This window comes from Cervus canadensis, chromosome 21 (genome assembly GCF_019320065.1).
Source record: "Cervus canadensis isolate Bull #8, Minnesota chromosome 21, ASM1932006v1, whole genome shotgun sequence".
Classification (NCBI taxonomy): domain Eukaryota; kingdom Metazoa; phylum Chordata; class Mammalia; order Artiodactyla; family Cervidae; genus Cervus; species Cervus canadensis.
The window spans coordinates 52,326,704-52,348,610 of record NC_057406.1 but is presented as its reverse complement, the minus strand read 5'-3'; the positions used below and the strand labels follow the sequence as shown (position 1 = coordinate 52,348,610).

At 42.3% G+C, this 21,907-nt stretch overlaps 1 protein-coding gene across 6 annotated transcripts in view; it reads left to right on the top strand.

The window, feature by feature from the left end:
- Positions 1–21,298: 21,298 nt before the first annotated feature.
- Positions 21,299–21,907, top strand: part of SLC41A2 (solute carrier family 41 member 2) — a 130,899-nt gene continuing 130,290 nt past the window's right edge. For 2 of the 6 annotated variants that reach the window (XM_043440975.1, XM_043440972.1), the window contains exon 1: positions 21,303–21,529. The gene's annotated coding sequence lies outside the window, so the exon portion shown is untranslated. Of the gene's footprint in view, positions 21,588–21,907 lie in introns of all 6 variants that reach the window. The other 4 variants (XM_043440971.1, XM_043440970.1, XM_043440969.1 and 1 more) reach the window with 3 other exon arrangements.

Here is a 21,907-nt window from a genome sequence, read left to right as displayed (position 1 = left end):
AAATACTAGAATCCTCAAAGAGGAACTATCATTAATATCCATGTGCCTAAAAAACAGCAACAAGTATTATAAAACAGAAACAACAGAAACTAACAAGGAATGCAAAGAAAATTAAGTAAAAACTCTAATAATTGGAAATTTTAACACTGTTTCAGAACAGGCTATATCTAATTGGACAAAAAATTATGTGGTTACAGAAGACCTAAACAAAATTATAAAGTAGAGGTAAAGAATCCACCTTACCAATGCAGGAGACGCAAGAGATGCAGGTTTGATTCCTGGGTCAAGAAGATACCCTGAAGTAGGAAATGCCATGCTGCTCCAGCATTCTGGCCTGGAAAATTCCACGTACAGAGGAGGTTGGTAGGCTACAGTCCATGGGGTTGCCAAAGATTTAGATTCAATTGAGCACATACATACAGATCTAATAAATGTAAACACTGAATCCTGATAACAGAGATTAAATCTTCTAAGTCACATGAAAAAGTCACAAAATTGCCATATTATAGTCCACATAATTTCAATACATTCCAAAAATATAAATGATACAAGTGGCCTTCTGTGATCACAATTCTATATAACTACCAAATAATGACATTTAAAAAAATCTCTTCCACCTAAAAATGTAAAAACACACTGCTAATCAATCCTTGCATTAAAAGGAAATAATGAAGTGAACATTTGCCCTTAAAAAACTATTTTGAAAAAGTCAAGAAAATGACGAACCACTAGCTTAATGTAAGTCAAAATACAGGGGTGAAGGAAGGTTTGAAGGTATAAATATATAGAATAAAAGGTAATGAAACAATAACCATAAAATCAGAGGAAATATATAAAAATGTATAAACACTACTTTGCACAACTCTATTCAAAGAAAATTGAAAGCCTAAATGAAACCATTTGAAATGGTTAATGTTCCAGAAATATATAATTTACAAAATTTCCCCAGAATTCAATAGCAAGTGTAAATAGAGCAATTTTTATAGATGTTACAGAGAGGGTTGTCAGAGCTCTCACATAAAAACACCATGCCCAGTTGGTTTTACAAGGGGATTTCTATCAAACTTTCAAAGATCAGATAAATCTAATGCTACTTAAACTATTTCAGAGCATGGGAAATAAAAGTAAAATCCCAAAGTTCTAAGAAATGAATATAGCATCAATACCCAAACTTCAGAAAGACTGTACACAAAAGAAAATCATAGAACTGGCTTAATTGGTTTCCCTAGAAGCCAGCCTAGAGATGAGGTTCAAATGCAAGTAGCTTGGGAGCCAGAGGGGGGAAGAGAAACAATGAAGGAAGAGAACCGATATTGTGCTGTGTGCTCAGTTGTGTCCAACTCTCTGTGGCCCCATGGACTGTCCATGCTCCTCTGTCCACGGGATTTCCCAGGCAAGAATGTACCAAGGGGTAAGGGTATCCTCCCGACCCAGGGAGGCAAATCTGCTTCTCTGAAGTCTCTTGTATTGGCAGGCGGATTCTTTGACCACAAGCGCCACCTGAGAATCCCCAATAATGTGTTCAGTTCAGTTCAGTTCAGTTCAGTCGCTCAGTCGTATCCGACTCTTTGCGACCCCATGAATCGCAGCACGCCAGGTCTCCCTGTTCATCGCCAACTCCCGGAGTTTACTCAAATTCATGTCCATCGAGTCGGTGATGCCATCCAGCCATCTCATCGTCTGTCGTCCCCTTCTCCTCCTGCCCCCAATCCCTCCCAGCATCAGGGTCTTTTCCAATGAGTCAACTCTTCTCATGAGGTGGCCAAGTATTGGGAGTTTCAGCTTCAGCATCAGTCCTTCCAATGAACACCAGGACTATCTCCTTGAGGATGGACTGTTGGATCTCCTTGCAGTCCATGGGACTCTCAAGAGTGTTCTCCAACACCATAGTTCAAAAGGCAGTCAATTTTTTTCTAGCGCGCTCAGCTTCTTCGCAGTCCAACTCTCAATCCATTACATGACCACTGGAAAACCATAGCCTTGACTAAGATGGACCTTTGTGGCCAAGTAATGTCTCTGCTTTTTAATATACTATCTAGGTGGGTCCATAACTTTCCCTCTAAGGATTAAGCTCTTTTAAATTTCATGGCCGCAATCACCATCTGCACGTGATATTCTGGCAGCCCCCCAAAATAAAAGTCTGACACTGTTTCCACTGTTTCCCCATCTATTTCCCATGAAGTGATGGGACCAGATGCCATGATCTTAGTTTTCTGAATGTTGAGCTTTAAGCCAACTTTTTCACTCTCCTCTTTCACTTTCATCAAGAGGCTTTTTAGTTCCTCTTCACTTTCTGCCATAAGGGTGGTGTCTATCAAGCAAATTGTGGCTAAGGGCATCTGGAACTTAATTCTGCTGGGGAATTCTCAGTTATGAGTTCGCCTGCGTATTTGTCTACTAGCTCATGTCAATCATTGGCTGAGGGCTGTTCCTACGCGGTGCAAGTTGCCCAGCATTTCCAGCCTGTTCTTTGCTTTCTAGTTAAGTGGGCTCCAGTGGCAAGAGAAAATCTTCAGGCAGAGAGTTAAGAATGCCGGTCATTGAAAATTGGGTAGGGCTTTCCTGGTGGTCCAGTGGTTAAGAAGCCTCCTGCCAAAGCAGGGGACACAGATTCGATCCCTGGTCTGAGGTTTATTCCACATAAGTAAGTGTTAGTCGCTCCATCGTGCCCAACCCTTTGCGACCCCGAGGACTGCAGCCCACTAGGCTCTTCTGTCCATGAGTTTTCCAGGCAAGGATATTGGAGTGGATTGCCATTTCCTTCTCCAGGGGATCTTCCCAACCTAGGGATCGAACCCGGGTCTCCTGCACTGCAGGCAAATTGTTTACCGACTGAGCTACAAGGGAAGCCCGTATTCTACATCCCTCAGGATAATTAAGCCCATGGGCTTCAACTACTAAAGCCCACATGCTCCACTACTGAGCCCATGGTCTCTAGCCCGTGCTCTGCAACAAGAGATGCCACTACAAGGAGAAACACACGCTTGGCAACTGGAGAGTAGCCCCCGCTCATGGCAACAGTGAGAAAGCCCATGCCAGCAATGAAGACCCAGCGCAGCTAAAAATTAAATTTAATTAATTACTTAAAACTATTTTTTGAAAAAAGAAAATTGGGCAGAAGTGTCTAGAAATGGTAAGTGCCAATGGGAAGTGCATGAGGCACTGACAACCTTTACAACAAGACCAGTCTTAATTATGAGTACTGATGCAAGAGATTTGTTGTTGTTCAGTCGCTCAGTTGTGTCCAACTCTTTGCAACCCCATGGAGTAGCACACCAGGCTTCTCTGTCCTTCACTATCTCCTGGAGCTTGCTCAAACTCATGTCCATTTAGTTGGTGATGCCATCCAACTATCTCATCTTCTGTCATCCTCTGTTCCTGTTCTCAATCTTTCCCAGCATCCAGGGTCTTTTCTAATGAGTTGGCTCTTAGCATCAGGTGGCCAAAGTATTGGAGCTTCAGCATCAGTCCTTCCAGTGAACATTCAGGACTGTTTTCCTTTAGGATTGACTGGTTGGATCTCCTTTCAGTCCATGGGACTCTCAAAGAAACTTCTCTAATACCACAGTTCAAAAGCATCAATTCTTCAGCGCTCAGCTTTCTTTATGGTCCAACTCTCACATCCATACATGACTACTGGAAAAACCATAGCTTTGACTAGACGGAACTTTCTTGGCAAAGTAATGTCTCTGCTTTTTAATACACTGTCTAGGTTTGTCATAGCTTTTCTTCCAAGGAGCAAGTGTCTTTTAATTTCATGGCTACAGTCACCATCTGCAGTGATTTTGGAGCCCCCAAAAATAAGTCTCTCACTGTTTCCATTGTTTCCCTGTCTATTTGCCATGAAGTGATGGGACTGGATGCCATGATCTTCATTTTTGAATGTTGAATTTGAAGCCAGCTTTTCCACTCTCCTCTTTCACTTTCATCAAGAGGCTTTTTAGTTCTTCTTCACTTTCTGCCATGAGGGTAGTATCATCTGCATATCTGAGGTTATTGATATTTTTCCCAGCAATCTTGAGTCCAGCTTGTGCCTCATCCAGCCCAGCATTTTGCATGATGTACTCTCCATATAAGGTAAATAAGCGAGGGGACAATTTACAGCCTTGATGTACTCCTTTCCCAGTTTGGAACCAGTCCGTTGTTCCATGTTCAGTTCTAATTGTTGCTTCTTGACCTGCACACAGGTTTCTCAGGAGGCAGATAGGGTGGTCTGGTAGTCCCATCTCTTTAAGAGGCAACAAATTAAATACTAGCAAGAGAATTCAAGAGTACATTAAAAACTAGATGCCACACAAGAGGTGCTTATTCTAAGAGGAATTAGTATAGTCTTTAGTATATTAATAGTAGTATTGTCATTAGCATATCGGTTTAACAATTACACAGAAAAATCATACCACTATCTCTATAGATGAGCATTCAATAAGATGAAAATTGATACTCATTATGCATAATAAAATATATATACTTCTGCCCCCAAATCAGCATTTTACTTAATGCGTAAATGCAAGGCTTTCTTCCTAAAGCCTCTAGAGGAAATGCAAAGATGTTCACAGTCTTCACTATTACCTAAGCATTGAATTGGCAATATTAGCCAAAACATTTACATAAGAGGAAATAGAAACATAAGACTTGGAAAGTGTGAGGTAAGACTATTTCTTTATACAAATGTTACAATAGTATATTTGAGAATTGGGGTGGGGAAAGAATCAGAAAAACTGCTACAATGAGAATTTTGTAAAATACTAGGAAATAAAGGTAGAGAAACGCCATCCAGTTTGAAAATATAGTGGAAGGGAAAACCCATTTATAAGAGCATTAAGATAAACTAAGACACCTAGGCATAAGCTTAGCAAGAAATGTTCAAAAAGTGTATAAGGAAAACCATAAAATATTCTTGAAAGATAAAAAATAGATTTGAATAAAAGGAAAGATGTAACAGATATATCCATTGCCTTGGATAGAAAGACTCAATATCAGAAATACTGTCAGTCTCCTAAAGCACACCGTGAAATTTCCATAATCCTAATAAAAATGCCATCAGGTAATCTTTCCCCTTTGAATGATGAAAAAGTTCATACAGAATGACAGGAGCAGCCAGGAGACTGAAAGAGGAGCTACAGTGAGAGGGGGTGTTTTCTCCATTAGATATTAAAACGCACTGTAAAGTCTGTCTCATCATTAAAAACAGTACTGATGCACAAACTTAACAGAGAACAAAAACTAAAATTCAGAAGTAGGTCCCCACGCTTTGGGAATTTTAGTGTAGATAAAGGGAGCATCTCAAATCAGCAAGGAAGAGATGCACTTTTAAATAAGTTGTACTAGGGGACTGCCCTGGTGGCTCAGTGGTTAAGATTCCATGCTTTAAATGCAGGGGTCCTGGGTTTGACCCCTGGTTGGGGGATTAAGATCCCACAGGTAATGTGATATGGCCAAAAACAAAATAAACGTGGCACTGGAACAAAAGAATAGTCATTTGAGGAAAAAAAAAAAAGGTAAATTTGGGTCTATTCCACACACTATGCATCCAGACAGATTCCAAATGTATCAGAGGGTCAAACTTAAAAAAATGAAACTTTAAAAGTAATAAAAAAAGAGCTAGGAAGAGAGAGGGCGATAGAATTTCTTTATAACCGAAATGGATGGGGAAAACTTTCTTAACTATCATTCAAAATCTAGAATCAATAGGAGAAAAGATTTGTGAATTTGACTATATAAAAATTCAAAAATAATTTTTACAGAAGAAAAATCTGCATAAGTGATGTAAGAAGACAAATGACACATCTGAAAACAAGACTTCCAACTTACCTCCCTGGAGTGAATACCCATAACATTAAAAGCTTCTAAAAACTGAGAAGAAAAAGACCAATAACTCCACAGAAAAATAGGTTAGAACAATTCACGGAAACAGAAGTACAAAAGTTGCTCAAACACACTCATTTTTTTTTTTTAAATGCTGAAACACACTCATATTAAAAAACACACACTCATAAAAGAAAATGACATTGGGGCGCTCTTTCTCATCTATCAGAATGGCAAGAATGAAAAATTAAAACATACCCATTGGCAAAGTAGCGGAGAAGCAGGCAGTGTCTTACATTAAATTTGGGAATGAAAAATAATAGCGTTGCTATGGAAAGGAATTGACATTATCCAGTAAGTTACATATATGCATTTGCCTTTATACCCAGAGATTCCTATCAATATTCTGGGAAAAAATTCAAGATAACATAGGCACTGTGGCACTATTTGTAATGGTAAAAATTAAAATAACCTAGATGTCTATCAATGGGGGTCTATTCGAATAAACACAAAGTGGAATAGTATGCATGGTAAAAAGATGAGGTAAATATGTTTATCCTGCTATGGAGGATCTTCTGGATATATTTATAAGCAAATAAAGCAAATTTGTTTAATAAAATGAGGAAAATACCTTCATATGTTTATATACACACAGAGATACATATGCATGTATATTTTCAAAAAGAAGCAGTGGAGGATAAGCCAAAAATGAATAAAATAGTTATTCATTTCATATAAAAATGTTATTTCATTTCATAACATTAACAGAGGGGACAGGAAGGAACAAGGATGGGTATTAGACTTTTCTGAATGTGTTCTGTTTAACCATTTTGATTTTGGAATCATGTAAATGACTTATACTTTAAAAAACTAAATACAAAAAGAAAGAACCCTCTCCCCAAAACTAAAAATGGACCGAAGTAATTGAATTTAACTGTGTATCAAGTTTGTGGCACAATACAGAAAAGAATTCTTTTAGATAACTCTGAAACTTAATATTTGGACAGTACATCCTTAATAAGATATATCCGAAGGACAAAGACAATAGCCACACACCCTCAACAAATCTTAAAATGCATTCTATCATCTTAATTTTTAGTACTCCTATTGATATGGTTATTTTGAAACTGCATATATAAATGTTCTTGTTATTGTTTAGTTGCTAACGTGTCTGACTCTTTGCAACCCCGTAGACTGTAGCATGCCAGGCTTCCCTGTCTGTAAACTATCTCCTGGAGTTTGCTCAGATTCTTAGATTTTTAAATACTGTTAGATTCTTAAATATTCTTAGATAAAGCAAATAAAGTTATATAAGCACCATTTGCAGCTCAGATTTTTTGTTTAAGAGATAAGAAATAAAGCTCTCCTATAATCTTAAATTTGAATTAGCAATATCTGTATAAATTCATGATTTCCTTTTCTTTTTCTGAAAAACTACTTATTCCCTAGCTTGGCCCACTGGCAGGTCTAGAAATAATAACAACCCACTGTTACAAGCATTCCTGAGCCCAGGTGGTGGCCACTAAACTACTTTCCCCACTATTAGGAAAAGGAACAGAGCTTCTTAGACACATGGCTGATTTCATGTCTGGGTAAGGAAATATAAACCTGGGACACCGGGGGAGCCGAAAAGCAAGGAGGCTCTCAACTACTACTGGGGTCATGTCAAAAGGAATCTGGAACTAAACTCCAGAAATTCTCACTAGTCCAAATGAACTAAATCTGACTCTGCCAACCATCTGACATCACTAAAACTATAACCAACCCGAGTTTGTGTGCTTCTGACTTTAATGCATTAGGGAGCGTGCTGCTGCTGCTGCTAAGTCACTCCAGTCGTGGCCGATTCTGTGCGACCCCATAGACGGCAGCCCACCGGGCACCCCGTCCCTGGGATTCTCCAGGCAAGAACACTGGAGTGGGTTGCCATTTCCTTCTCCAATGCATGAAAGTGAAAAATGAAAGTGAAGTCGCTCAGTTGTGTCCAACTCTTAGCGACCCCGTGGACCGCAGCCTACCAGGCTCCTCCGTCCATGGGATTTTCCAGGCAAGAGTACTGGAGTGGGGTGCCATTGCCTTCTCCGAGGAAGCGCGCAGTGCCACCTAATACATTTTGTAAAACAGTGACATTTCTGAATCAAGCCCCTAGTACAAACTACTATTTTACAGGAAGAATGAGAAACAAGGATTAGCGAAACCAGTTACTCAAGAAATCAACCAATCAAATCTAGAATATGGGAAATTCTACAGGATAAATTTCTGTTTTATTCAAAAGGAAAATCATGGAAAAGGAAGATAAACTGTTTTAAACATTAAGATACTTAAAAGGCATATAAGAAGCTTGTTGGTTGACCTGCATATATTATAAGTTACAGTTATGATCATCAGTTCAGTTCAGCCTCTCAGTCATGTCCGACTCTTTGCGACCCCATGGACTGCAGCACACCCAGCTTCCCTGTCCATCACCAACTCCCAGAGCTTGCTCAAACTCATGTCCATTGAGTTGGTGATGCCATCCAACCATCTCATCCTCTGTCATCCTCTGTTCCTGTCCTCAATTTTTCCCAGCATCAGGGTCTTTTCTAATGAGTCAGCTCTTCGCATCAGGTGGCCAAAGTGTTGGAGTTTTAGCTTCAGCATCAGTCTTTCCAATGAATATTCAGGACTGATCTCCTTTAGGACTGACTGGCTTGATTTCCTTGCAGTCCAAGGGACTCTCAAGAGTCTTCTCCAACACCACAGTTCAAAAGAATCAGTTCTTTGGTGCTCAGCTTTCTTTATGGTCCAACTCTCACATCCATACATGACTACTGGAGAAACCATAACCTTGACTAGACAGACCTTTGTTGGGAAGTAATGTCTCTGCTTTTTAATATGCTGTCTAGGTTTGTCATAGCTTTTCTTCCAAGGAGCAAGCATCTTTTAATTTCATGTCTGCAGTCACCATCTGCAGTGATTTTGGAGCCCCCCAAAATAATTCTGTCACTGTTTCCATTGTTTCCCTGTCTATTTGCCATGAAGTGATCGGACCGGATGCCATGATCTTCATTTTTTGAATGTTGAGTTTGAAGCCAACTTTTTCATTCTCTTCTTTCACTTTCATCAAGAGGCTCTTTAGTTCTTTACTTTCTGCCCTAAGGGTGGTGTCATCTGAATATCTGAAGTTTTTGATATTTCTCCTGGCAATCTTGATTCCAGCTTGTGCTTCATTCAGCCTGGCATTTCACATGATGTACTCTGCATATAAGTTAAATAAGCAGAGTGACAATATACAGCCCTGATGTCCTCCTTTCCTGATTTGGAACCAGTCTGTTGTTCCATGTTCAGTTCTAACTGTTACTTCTTGATCTGCATACAGATTTCTCAGGAGGCAGGTCAGGTGGTCTGGTATCCCCATCTCTTTTAGAATTTTCCACAGTTTGTTGTGATCCACACAGCCAAAGGCTTTGGCGTAGTCAATAAAGCAGAAATAGATGTTTTTCTGGAACTCTCTTGCTTTCTCAAAGATCCAGTAGGCGTTGGCAATTTGATCTCTGGTTCCTCTGCCTTTTCTAAATCCAGCTTGAACATCTGGAAGTTCCCGGTTCACGTACTGTTGAAGCCCAGCTTAGAGAATTTTGACTATTACTTTGCTAACGTGTGAGATGAGTACAATTGTGTGATAGTTTGAACATTCCTTGGCATTGCCTTTCTTAGGGATTGGAATGAAAACTGACCTTTTCCAATCCTGTGGCCACTGCTGAGTTTTCCAAATTTGCTGGCATATTGAGTGCAGCACTTTCACAGCATCATCTTTTAGGATTTGAAATAGCTCAACTGGAATTCCATCACTTCCACTAGCTTTGTCCATAGAGATGCTTCCTAAGGCCCACTTGACTTCACATTCCAGGATGTCTGGCTCTAGGTGAGTGATCACACCATCATGATTATCTGAGTCGTGAAGATCTCTTTTGTAAAGTTCTTCTGTGTATTCTTTCTACCTCATCTTAGTATCTTCTGCTTCCATACCATTTCTCTCCTTTATTGAGCCCATCTTTGGATGAAATGTTCCCTTGGTATCTCTAATTTTCTTGAAGAGACCTCTAGTCTTTCCCATTCTATGTTTTCCTCTATTTCTTTGCATTGATCACTGAGGAAGGCTTTCTTTTCTCTCCTTGCTATTCTCTGGAACTCTGCATTCAGATGGGTATATCTTTCCTTTTCTCCTTTGCCTTTCGCTTCTCTTCATTTCTCACTTATTTGTAAGGCCTCCTCAGACACCATTTTGCCTTTTTGCATTTCTTTTTCTTGGGGATGGTCCTGATCACTGCCACCTGTACAATGTCACGAAATTCTGTCCATAGTTTTTCAGGCACTCTATCAGATCTAGTCCCTTGAACCTATTTGTCACTTCCACTGTATACAGTTATGATTATGGGCAATCTCTGATCATGGGAGAAGGGAGGCAGGTCCTGGTTGCTGATTGGGTGTTACCATAAAACTTTCCCAAGAAATTGGAATTAAGATTGTTACCCAGGGACTTCCCTGGTAGTCCAATGATTATGACTGCCCTTCCAATGCAGGAGATGTGAGTTTGATCCCTGGTCAAAGGAACTGAGATTCCATTGTGTGGACTGTGTGGTATGGCAAAAAAAAAAAAAAAAGAATGCTCTCTAGAAATTAAAATGTAAAACTAACCAACTTGTGTCATGGCCTGCTATTGAACTACCTGAGACAATTGGGACAATCCTACTTGGTTTAGGCCAATCAGGGCTTACGCCTCCAGCTGGGGGTGGATGGACCAATATCACCCCGGAAGGCAGAGCTGCTGTGATAGGGAGAGGGTGCAAAGGAAACTAGGAAAGAATTCACATGTCTACTGCAGTCAGTAATATTTTGGATTTATTGTTTTGAGGTTTTCTCCTCAGGGGTAAATTTTACTCATTTTTTTTATCTTCAGCAGACTAACCAAACTGATCCTTTGTATTGCTAACTTTTCAAGTTGCTATTACCTCGCTCTCAGGCCTATAGGAACAATTATGTGCTTAATTTAATTATCCAGTTTTGCAAATCAAAACTATTTTATCTCTAGAGATATTGATATTTATTGCTAAAAATTATGGTGCAGTTATATTGCAAATAATTGATTTTTGTTAGCCTCTCAATTCATCTATTTAACACTAGGGATCAAATCAAACATTTGTGTCAAAGAAATGCTTTATTTTCTAGCAACATAAAATGTTCACCTAGGGGAGGAAGTAGGGAAGGCATGGAGAAAAGGATTTTATTTTTCATCCTGAAGAGTAGCCACCTTAGCTAAACTGGCTTAAACCTTGGTTCTGTGCCTCATGTGCTGGAATTTTTAAGTTATTTTTTTAAGAGTTGAATTTTGTATATAGTGCAAGGTATCATTTTTTTGTCAAATGGAACAAATGAGATCTGTGTTAAATTCTGCTAAATATTAACGAACCAGAAGCAATAATACCCATGAGTTAAATCCCAAGAGAGGACTGGAAGGAAATACCTTTTTATTAAAAACGTCCGTAAATTGTGTATGGTTTTACTGTTCCTTTGTTCTGATCCTACATACTACCTCTTTCATTTATCTTATGTTAAGAATCTTTTGCAAGAGTTAAAACATTTGAGTCAGTTCTAATGAGATGGATGAACCTAGAGCCTATTATGCAGACGGAAATAAGTCAGAAAGAGAAAAGCAAATATTGTATATTAACTCATATATATGGAATCTAGAAGGATGGTACTGATGAGTCTGTCTGCAGAGCAGCAATGGAGGGACAGATATAGAGAACGGACTTATGGGCAAGGGTAGGGGAGAAGATGGAGAGGGTGAGATAAATGAAGAGAGCATGGAAGCATATACACTAACATATGTAAGTAGACAGTCAATGGGAATTAACTGCATGACTCAGAACTCAGAGGCTCTGTAATAACCTAGAGAGGTGGGAATGGGCAGGAGATGGGCAGGAGATTCAGGAGGGAGGGGACATATGTATACCTATGGTTAATTGAGGCTGATGTATGACAGAAACCAAACCAAGATTGTAAAGCAATCATCAGTGAATTAAAAATAAATACATATTTTAAAAATTAATAAAAAAGAAATTGACTTAGGAAAGAAAGAGAGAATATTTTGCAAGATTAGACATTCTGAATACAAACTATGACAGGGCTCCCAAATTGCTATGCAGGACAGAGAGATCGCTATGATTTTCAAATGAATACTTTCATTTTCACAAAAGCTGCCTTTGAAGCTGCCCAAACAGACCACCTACACAATGGTTAGAAGTTCCTGTTTTGTTTTGTTTTAGCTAAGAATACAGACGGTATCAACAGAGAGGTGGCTACAGAGAGCAGGAGCAGATACAACCATCATGTTTTTGTATGGCTTTCCCTCTGCACTGGTGGAATGTTACCAAAATAACTTTTTATGTCCCTCTTCCACCATCTCTGGCAACCCACTCCAGTATTCTCTCCTGGAGAATTCCATGGACAGAGGAGCCTGACGGACTAAAGTACAAGGGGTCGCAAAGAGTCGGATTTGACTGAGCTGAGCGAGTAATGCACACACTTCCCCCATCTCAATTTTTTGTCACATTTTTGGGGGGATATAACTTCTGATTTATGGACAAGTTGCAACAACAGAATAACCCCTGTAAACCTTTTACCCAGATTCCAAAATGGATATATTTTGCCCCATTTGTTTATTTATTTATTTTGGACTGTGCTGCATCTTCCATGCTGCAGTCTTTTCTCCAGTTGTAGAGAATAGGGGCTACTCTCCAGTCGCAGTGGCTGAGCTTCTCACTGCACTGCCTTCTCCTGTTGTGAAGCACAGGCTCTACCTAGGCTTCGATAGTGGAAGCTCACAGGCTCAGAAGTTGTGGTCCACCGGCTCTAGACCACGGGCTCCATAGCTGTGGCTCAGCAGTTGTGGCACACAGGCTTACCATGGCACGTGGGATTCTTCCAGACCAGGGACTGAACCCATGTCTCCTGCATTGTCAGGTAGATTGTTTACCACTGAGCCACCCTTTGTCATATTTCTCTCTCTCTCCCCACACCATACAACACAATCCTTTCTTTGAATAATTCAAGAGCGAATTGTAAACTTCCTAGTTTGTACTTTAGTGTATGAATTCTAAGTATAAGATGAGGATATTTTCTTACATAACCAGAGTACAATAAACAAAATCAGACAGTTTACCATGAATTTATTTCCACTATGGAACCCACTATTTGTATTCAAACTTTGTCTTCATACTGTCATTTATGACTTTTTTTTTTTTTTTTGGCCAGGCCAGTATCCAGCACAAGTGCATGCACTGCATTCAGACCTTTTTATGAATCTGTAATAAATATTTCTCAGGCATCAGTCATCTTTTGTCATTTATGACTGACACTTTTAAAGAGGATAGATGAGATTTCGTAAAATATCCCTCAATTTGGGTCTCTCTCCTGTTTCCTTGTGGTTAGACTCAAATCATATATTCTGGCAAATTAATCACAGAGTTGATATTGGGTCCTTTCAGTTCATCATGTATGTACATGATGTAGATTTGTCTCACTACTGGTGATATTAAATTTGATCACTCAGTTAAGGTGGTATTTGTGAAATTTCTGCTCTGTCAAATTACTAGTTATTTCTTTTCAATTAACAAATATTTGTGGGGAGAGATGTAATCATATTGTCTCATTAAAATTTCACTCAGTTTTTCATCTACTGATGATTTTCTATGTGAAAGTGAAAGTCGCTCTGACTTTCAGTTGTGTCTGACTCTTTGCAGCCCCATGGACTATATAGTCCATGGGAGGGGTATAGCTCAGGGGTAAAGCATTTGACTATATAGTCCATGGAATTCTCCATGGCCAGAATACTGGAATAGGTAGCCTTTCCCTTCTCCAGGGGATCTTCCCCACCCGGGGATTGAACCCAGGTCTCCTGCATTGCAGGCAGATTCTTTACTGGCTGAGCCACAAGGGAAACCCAAGAAGTCTGGAGTGGGTAGCCCATCCCTTCTGCAGCAGATCTTCCTGACCTAGGAATCCAACTGGAATCAACCTAGGAATCTCCTGCATTGCAGGCAGATTTTCTATGTATTAGTTGGTATTGTATTGTGAGAAAGCTTTCTGTCCTTCCATTTACTTATTTATTCACTTATTTATGTCTATTTAACTCATGAATTTTTATTCTATTTAATGAGCTTTAAGCCATTACTATTATAACTTATTTTGATACTAAAATTGTCCCAGAGGGAGCTCTTTCTATTTGCAAATCTCTCCTTTTCATGTATCCTCATCTTTCTTTGAGCACTTCATTAATTTCTGGTACAAGTTGTTGCAGGCACATTTTGTACTTTCCCATCCCCAGTCCTGGAATTGACCTTTTCCCCAACGAGCACTGATTCCTTTTAATGTTGAGAGTGGTATTTGGAAAGTAAGATCTGAATGTGTTAGTTAGCTAGGTGTGCTAATTGCAGCTCCTTGGTAAAGAATTTGCCTGCTAATGCAGGAAACACAGGTTCAATCCCTGGATTGGGAAGGTCCCCTGGAGGAGGAAATGGTAACCCACTCCAGTATTCCTGCCTGAAAAATCCCATGGACAGAGGAGCCTGGCAGTCTACAGTCAATGGGGTCACAAAGAGTCGGACATGACTGAGTGAGTGAGCAGGAACACACGTGGTAATTGCTACTGATGTGTCCTAGCTCTTAGGCTTTTCCAACATAGAGGGCAAGGAAACACACACACACCATATCCTTATCCACAATGTATCTATATTTATTTCTATATTTATCTATATTTAAAAACTTCAAGAATGAGAAGCTTGCCACAGTGTGCTGGAACCAGTATGAACCAGCTCACGAAAGCTGATTACTAGCTATTTGTAATTTTTTGAGCTGGTTGTTGCCTGAAAATCAGTCATGGGACCATTTATACCATTGCGATTGGCAAATGCTGCAAATCAAGTTTTCTTATTACCCTTCCCCCCGCCTCCCCCAGAGAACCAGTTTAGCAGAGTACCACTGGAAATCTGACTTTCATTATTCTCAATATATTTATTCATCATACATTACATGGTAAAAGGGAATTAAGGTTGCTAATCAGCTAACTTTAAAATAGATTATTCTGGATTGTCTGGGTAGGTCCAATGTATTCATAAGGGCCTTTAAAAGTGGAAGAGGGAGGCAGGAAAAAAGAATCAGTTGTGAGGATGAAAGAGGGTCAGAGATGCTGTGTACACTGCTGTCTTTGAAGACAGAGAAAGGGGGCCACAAGCCAAGGAATGTGGTCCACCTCCAGAAGCTGGAAAACGCTGGAAAAATAGCCACCAGCATCCCAGTGTTAGAGAAAGCCTGTCTCCCAATAACATCCAAAATGTCAGGTTCAAGGAGCAAGAACAATGCCATATGTAATTACATTTTAAAATCTATTAATAATTCTGCTGGGAATGGAACTAGAACAGAAAATCAAAATGCAAGAAGCAGCACCACTAAATGCAAAGGAAGTTCAATTAAAATGTATTTATTCATTCATTTCAGGGTAAAAATTATTGAGTATCCATTTAAGGCTAAAAATGGTGTGCTAATCTGAGATACAGAGGCCCTGCTGACAGCCTAGTAGAAAGATGGACAGATAGGGGACTTCCCTGGTGGTCTTGTGGTTAAAACTCTGCCTTCCAGTGCAGGAGGCACTAGTTCAATCCCCGGTTGGAGGATTAAGATCCCACATGCTGTGTGGTGCAGTCAAAAAAGTTTTAAAAAATCACCTAGGTGCTAGTAAAAAGATTCCAAGGCCATTCTCCTGGAAAGTTTGGATTCAGGAGGTCTGTAATTAAAACAAGCACCTGTGGGTGATTCAAAAAACAAAAAAAGGAAAGATGGACAGATAATTACACATTACAACGTGGTGTTTTTAAGTGCTGTGATCATGCCCTTCACTGGCTGTCATGGAAACCAAGAGGGAAGACGCTGAGTTAGCCTGGTGGGTACAGACCTGGGAAGGCTTATGGGAGAATGGAGTGTCCTAGTTAATGAGAACAGCAAGTCCTGAAGCTGGGAGGCAGGAGCCGGTGAGCACAGTTGAGGAACAACAGGGCCCTGATAAGTGATCAAAGACAGCTGACCTTTGCTTTCTCAGCGATACAGTCTAAAGACAGCAGGAAAGGGAACCCTTGAACCGTTACTGTGAGTTTGTTAAGGAAAACTCTCTATAGGGATCAACCAACAGGGTGCTCTAAAAGAGGCAGAAGCACCACTCTGAAATTCTCTAGTTCCTTAAAATCCCCATCCCTCCTCCTTTTTGCACAAGTAGTTCCCTCTACCTGGAAGACTCTCTCCTTCCTTTCCTATCTTACCTCTTAAAATGCCTTTTAGTTTAGCCACTGATCCTTTACACTTCAGCCCACGATCACTTCTTGTAAGGCTTCTCTGACTTCTGCCTGTCTTCCCTCCCCAGAAACTTTGGGAGATGCTCTTGCTCTGTACAACTGCAGCCCCTCAGACTCCCTCTCCTGCAGCTCCAGATATTGCTGTAGCTGTCTATTGAGTGGCCCATCTTCCCTTACAGACAGTGCAGTGGTAAACTCTGGAGTTGTCTCCGCATTTTACAGCTGCGGCATCTGAGGCATAGTCAGGGCTCAGTTCCTCATCCACAAAGTGGTAATAACAGTAGTATTTACTGTAGAGAGTTGTCATGAAGACTGGATGAGTTCACCTAGATGGGGCCTTTAGAACAGCGAGCCCTCACCAGGTGACCTCACACCTGTCTCCTGAATTTCTTCTTGCAGTCTTTCCCCTTTCAGCAAATGGTAATTCCATTCTTCCATCAATTGACACCAAAACGTTGGCAGCCTCCTGAACGCCTCTCTTTTTCTCCTGCATGCCTGCGTGCTAAGTCGCTTCAGTCATGTCCTGGCTCTTTGCAACACTATGGACTGTAGCCCGCCAGGCTCCTCTCTCCATGGGGATTCTCCAGGCAAGAATACTGGAGTGGATTGCCATGCCCTTCTCCAGGGGATCCTCCCAACCCAGGGATGGAACCCACGTCTCTTATGTCTCCTGCATTGGCAGGGGAGTTCTTTACCACTAGTGATGCCTGGGAAGCCCCTTTTTCTCGAATACTCCTCATTTAATCCATTAGCAAATCCTATCTCTCAGCGCCACTGTCAGACAAATATATTCAGAGTTCAGGCCCTTCTCACCACTTTCTCTGCAACCACCCTGGCCTGTCTCCCCAGCATTCCCATCTGGCTTATTGTGAAAGCCTCCTTGCTGGTCCTCCTGCTTTCGCCCTCCCTCCCCTCACGCAGTCCTCCATGGTGACGACCATTGTTCCCTAAACCATTTCTCTGCTCAGATACTTTCGGTGGCTCCTGTGTCCAGAGTGAAAGCCAAAGACTTTACTGTGACCTATGATCCCGTGACCTGCTTCTACCCACTGTCCTGACCACATCTATGACCACTGTCCCCTTGACCAGGTCACTCCAGTCACACAGGACATAGCTCTTTTTTAAAAAAATTTATTTTTATTTATTAAAACTTTAGTTCCAGGAGTTGGTGATAGACAGGGAAGCCTGGCATGCTAGAGTTCATAGGATCACAGAGTCAGACATGACTGAGTGATTGAACAAAACATTTTTTTTTAATTGGGGATATAGTTGCTTTATAATGATAGTTTCTGCTGTTCAATGAAGTTAATCAACTATATATACAAACATCCCTTCCCTTTTTGACCTTCCTCCCACTAGGCACTCATTCCCACTCTTTCAGGTCACCAAAGAGCAGTGAGCTGAGTTCCCTGTTCTGTACGGCAGGTTCCCACTAGTTATCCATCTTACACGTGGCAGTGTAAATATCTTGGAGAAGGAAATGGCAGCCCACTCCAGTGTTCTTGCCTGGAGAATCCCATGGACAGAGGAGCCTGGCAGGCTACAGCCCCTGGGGTCTCACAGAGTCAGACACGACTGAGCGACTAACACTACTAGGTCCACTCTAAATACTTGCTGAATGAACAAGTGAATGTTCTAGAAATTCCCAAGAAGGGTATTGATAACAGTGGATGGGGATGAAGAAACTGGAACATATGCCTGGAAACATGTACTGCAGGGGCTGCATGTCTTCTGAGTCATGATTTTCTCTAATCCATTTTCTTTATGAGTATTTTATATGGTTTGCAGGACCACTTTTAAAAAATATTTATTTATTCAGCTTTTCCAGGTCTTAGTTGCAGCCTGCAGGACCTCTTCGTTGCGGCAACGTGGGATCAAGTTCCCTGATCAGAGATGGAAACCTGGGCTCCCTCATTGGGGACGCAGAGTCTTAGACTCTGGACCACCAGGGAAGTCCCTGCAGGACCACTTTCAGGCGGTCCACAGGGTAGTTCTTGAACCTCAGTGATCATCAAAGCTACCTGCAGAGCTTCTTATTTAATTGGGAATTTAATTTTGAGTGAGGATTTAACCCTTAGTTTCCTCATATGAAAAACGGGATTATAAACTATAATCCCTCATCAGGGGGTGAGGATTAACTAAAATAACCTCTGTGAAGTGTCTCACAATTAGTCAATTTCAGTTCCGTTTGCTTCACTCATTTTCTCTACAGTTTAGAGGTTAAATTCTTATAAACAAATCATATTCCGTGTTATCTTAAAGTTTAGCTTTGAGTTTATCTCCAGTCCAGATCCCTGAGTTCCAGATTTATTTTCCAAATATATTCTTAGCATCTTCACTTGGATATCTCATAGAGTCAGCAAACCCATCATAGCCAAAGCAACTCAAAATGATCTCCTTTAGACTTCCTCCTTCAGGTTCCCCCTCTCAGGGAGAAGGATAAGCTCAAGCCAGAAAATGGGGAGTGATTTTTGGGTACTTTTCTCTCCTTCACCATTCACACACAGTCAAAAATCAAGCTTTGCAGTTCTAACCCTCATTTATTTCTTTGACCCACTGCCTCCTAGTTCCCATTGCCTACAAACTGGTCTTCACACCTCCTCCGTGGTTCCTTTCTTATTCGTGCTCCACACTGCAGCCAGAAATGTCTGCCATAAATACAAGTTTGATCATGTCCAGATGGACCCTTTCCAACTCCTCAGTGGCTTCCTTTTGTCTTTCGGAATAAAGAAAGTCCTCATCGCAGCACTCAAGGCTCCTGCTGTCCCCTCCTGCAGTATCAGCCATCTCACTGCAGCCACGGCGGTCCCTTCTCAAGGCCTCCACGGTGGAACCCCTTCCTACCAAAGGGCCTTCACACCCGCAGTTTCCAGACTCCACTCCCCACCCCATCCCCTTCCCTTTGTTGCCAGGCCTCCTACTCCTTATTCTTCAAGGCTCAGATTAAATGTCACTTCTTCAAAGGGCTCTTTCTTAGCCTCTAGAACAGACAGGTCCCTTTGCTACACACTTTCATAACTCCCAGGCTTTTCTCTAGCAATCATCACAACCCTGATTACTACACATCCTCAATTCTCAGTCACTGGCTTCCTATTTAGAGTTGCCAGCTGTCAGGTAGAAGATGAAGTTGTAATACGATGTTGTTGCCTGCACACATCGGGACCTAACTTTTCAGAAAGGGGTATCCCTTCACCAGCTTCCACCTTGAGCTATTTTCAGGGTTGAGATTTAAATCTGGATTCCAACATGAGGCTTAAAATAACTAAATATATATGTGTATATATATACACTCCATGTTGTGGCATACAGAATGAGAGGCACTGCATGAGGAGAAAGTTGCTACATGCTGACTAGTGAAATTCAGGGCAATGGAAGCCATTAGCTCTCAGAAGAAAAACGCTGGTAGAATTTTCTAAACTGGCAAAGGGTAGTGTATCCTATGTATGCTTTGTGCAGAAATCTTGAGACAACAGGACCCAGAGGAGGTATGTATCTTTTTGGAACTTTCACTTCTAGCAAGCTTTCAACAACAATGACAAAAGCTTTCAAGAGCAGTTAATTACCTCTGGGTGATATGCAATTCAAAACCTTGAGAACAAAAACCATTTGAAAATGCAGTGGAAACACCGTTTTTTCCACTTCCTTGCAATTATACTTTCATTCCTAACAGATGTTTAGGGGTGAAGAACACTTGCATGTTCAGTTCAGTCGCTCAGTCGTATCTGACTCTCTGCGACCTCGTGGACTGCAGCACCCCAGGCTTCCCTGTCCTTAAACTTGCATGGGCGATTATAAAAAGCATTACCTCAGATGACCAAGACTGATACAGAAGTACCTTTCATCCTGAAGGTGAAGGTCAAAACTTTCATGGCAGAGACTTCCCTGGTGGTCCAGTGGCTACAATTCCACACTTTCAATGCAGGGGGCCCAGGTTTGCTCCGTGGTTAGTAAACTAGATCCTACATACTGCAACTAACAGTTTGCATGCTGCAACTAGAAAAAAAAAAAAGATGGAGAGTGCCTCAAGAAAAAAAAAGTGGATAAATATACTCTCTGATCTCTCTTAGCACTTGGAAATCTGCTACTAAATCACTGGAGTGACTTAAGATTTGGTGGAAGCTTTGACTTGAGGAAGTGTCATTTGCTGGGTAATTTTTTTTTTTTTTTTAGCATACCAGTATTCTTTATTTTTTTTCCAGATTCATTGAGATATAATTGACATAGAACATTGTGTAAGTTTAAGGTGTATAATGTGATGATTTGACACATGTGTATATTGTGAAATGAGTATAATAGAGTTAGTTAACAGGCCCATTACTTCACATAATTAGCTGTATGTTTATGTGTGTACGGTGAAGGGCAACCTCTCTCTTAGAAGAGCCTGAGGACAGAAACCTTTGTTCTGGTCACTGGAATACCTCCAGGGCTTCACCCATTACCTGCAAAAGATGCTCGAATGATAGTTGTTAAATAAAGTAAATGAATTCTTGGCTTTACTTTGCAAACTCTAGCTTACTTTTTAACATAGATTTAAAAACAAGATGAGCAAGTTTGAAAAGTCTGGCATTCCAGCCACCTCCACTGGGTCCATGCACTTTGCTTTGAACACCACTCTCCCAACTGCTGGGACTTGCCCTAAATCTAATCCTCCCATTTGGGGGCCAATCCCCTTCTCCCCTACCTAGGATCAAACTTGGACCATTCTGCGCAGTTTAAATCCCAGTCTGCGCGAGAGAAGAAAACACGAAGCCAGCCAACCAGGAGGCTCCCGGCTGGAGAACAGAAGTCATGAGTCATAAATATGAGCGTTAGGACCAAGGAGCAGCCAGAGATGTGGATGTGGGGCGGCAGGGGCAGTGGGGCGCTGGGGATGGAGTGGGCTGGCGAACAAGGAAGGCCGCAGCCCTGCTCTGCTGAGTAGGCTCCCATGAAAATTCCCCTTTAGCTCTGCTCGATCAGGTTCCCGGAGCGCGTCGGTCAGGGTGCAGCCAAGGGTCCAGGAGTGGGCGGCGCTGGCGCTGCAGGTCGCCACCCCCGCGGCCACATCATCAGGTTCTCGCTTCCCCTCGGGCTCCGGCGCCGCTGCGCGTGCGCGGGGCGGCCGCGCGGGGGCGGGGTGGGCGGCGGGGAGCCAGCGGGCCGCGGGCGCCGGCTCCCGGGCTGTCAGCTCCCGGCCGGGACGGCGCGAGGAGGCGCGCGAGAGGAAGGAGCCGCGGGCGCTGGGCAGCCGCCTCAGCCGCCGCCCGGGGGGACTAGGTGAATTCCCCTTCCGTGTCCCTGCTGCCGGTGCCTCGGTCGCGTCTGAGGAGGCGAGGTCCTTCTTGCACCGCGCTCCCGGGCAGGTGATATGGAGGGAAAGTCTCGGCGTTGGCCGCGGCGCCGGGTTCGGGCGCATCCCAGGTACTGGAGGGAGGTGCGGCGGCGACGGGCTTGAGACCCGCGGCCAGGACGCGGGGAGGCCGGGGCAGGGGGAGCGGCGGGGCCGTCCGTATCCCCTCCGGGCCCGCGGGCAGCGCCCGAGCCCGGCCGGCCGCGGCTGCCCCACCTTGGGAGGGAGGGCTGGCCGGCCCTGGGCGCCCGCCGCGGAGCCGGGCAGCCGCGGTGGGTCGTCCCCGGCCCTGACACTGGACCAGACGGCGGGTGGGGGCTGAGTGATGGGTGAAGGCGAGCAGGATGGGGACGCTGCGAGGCGGACTGGGACACACCCCAGATCCACGACT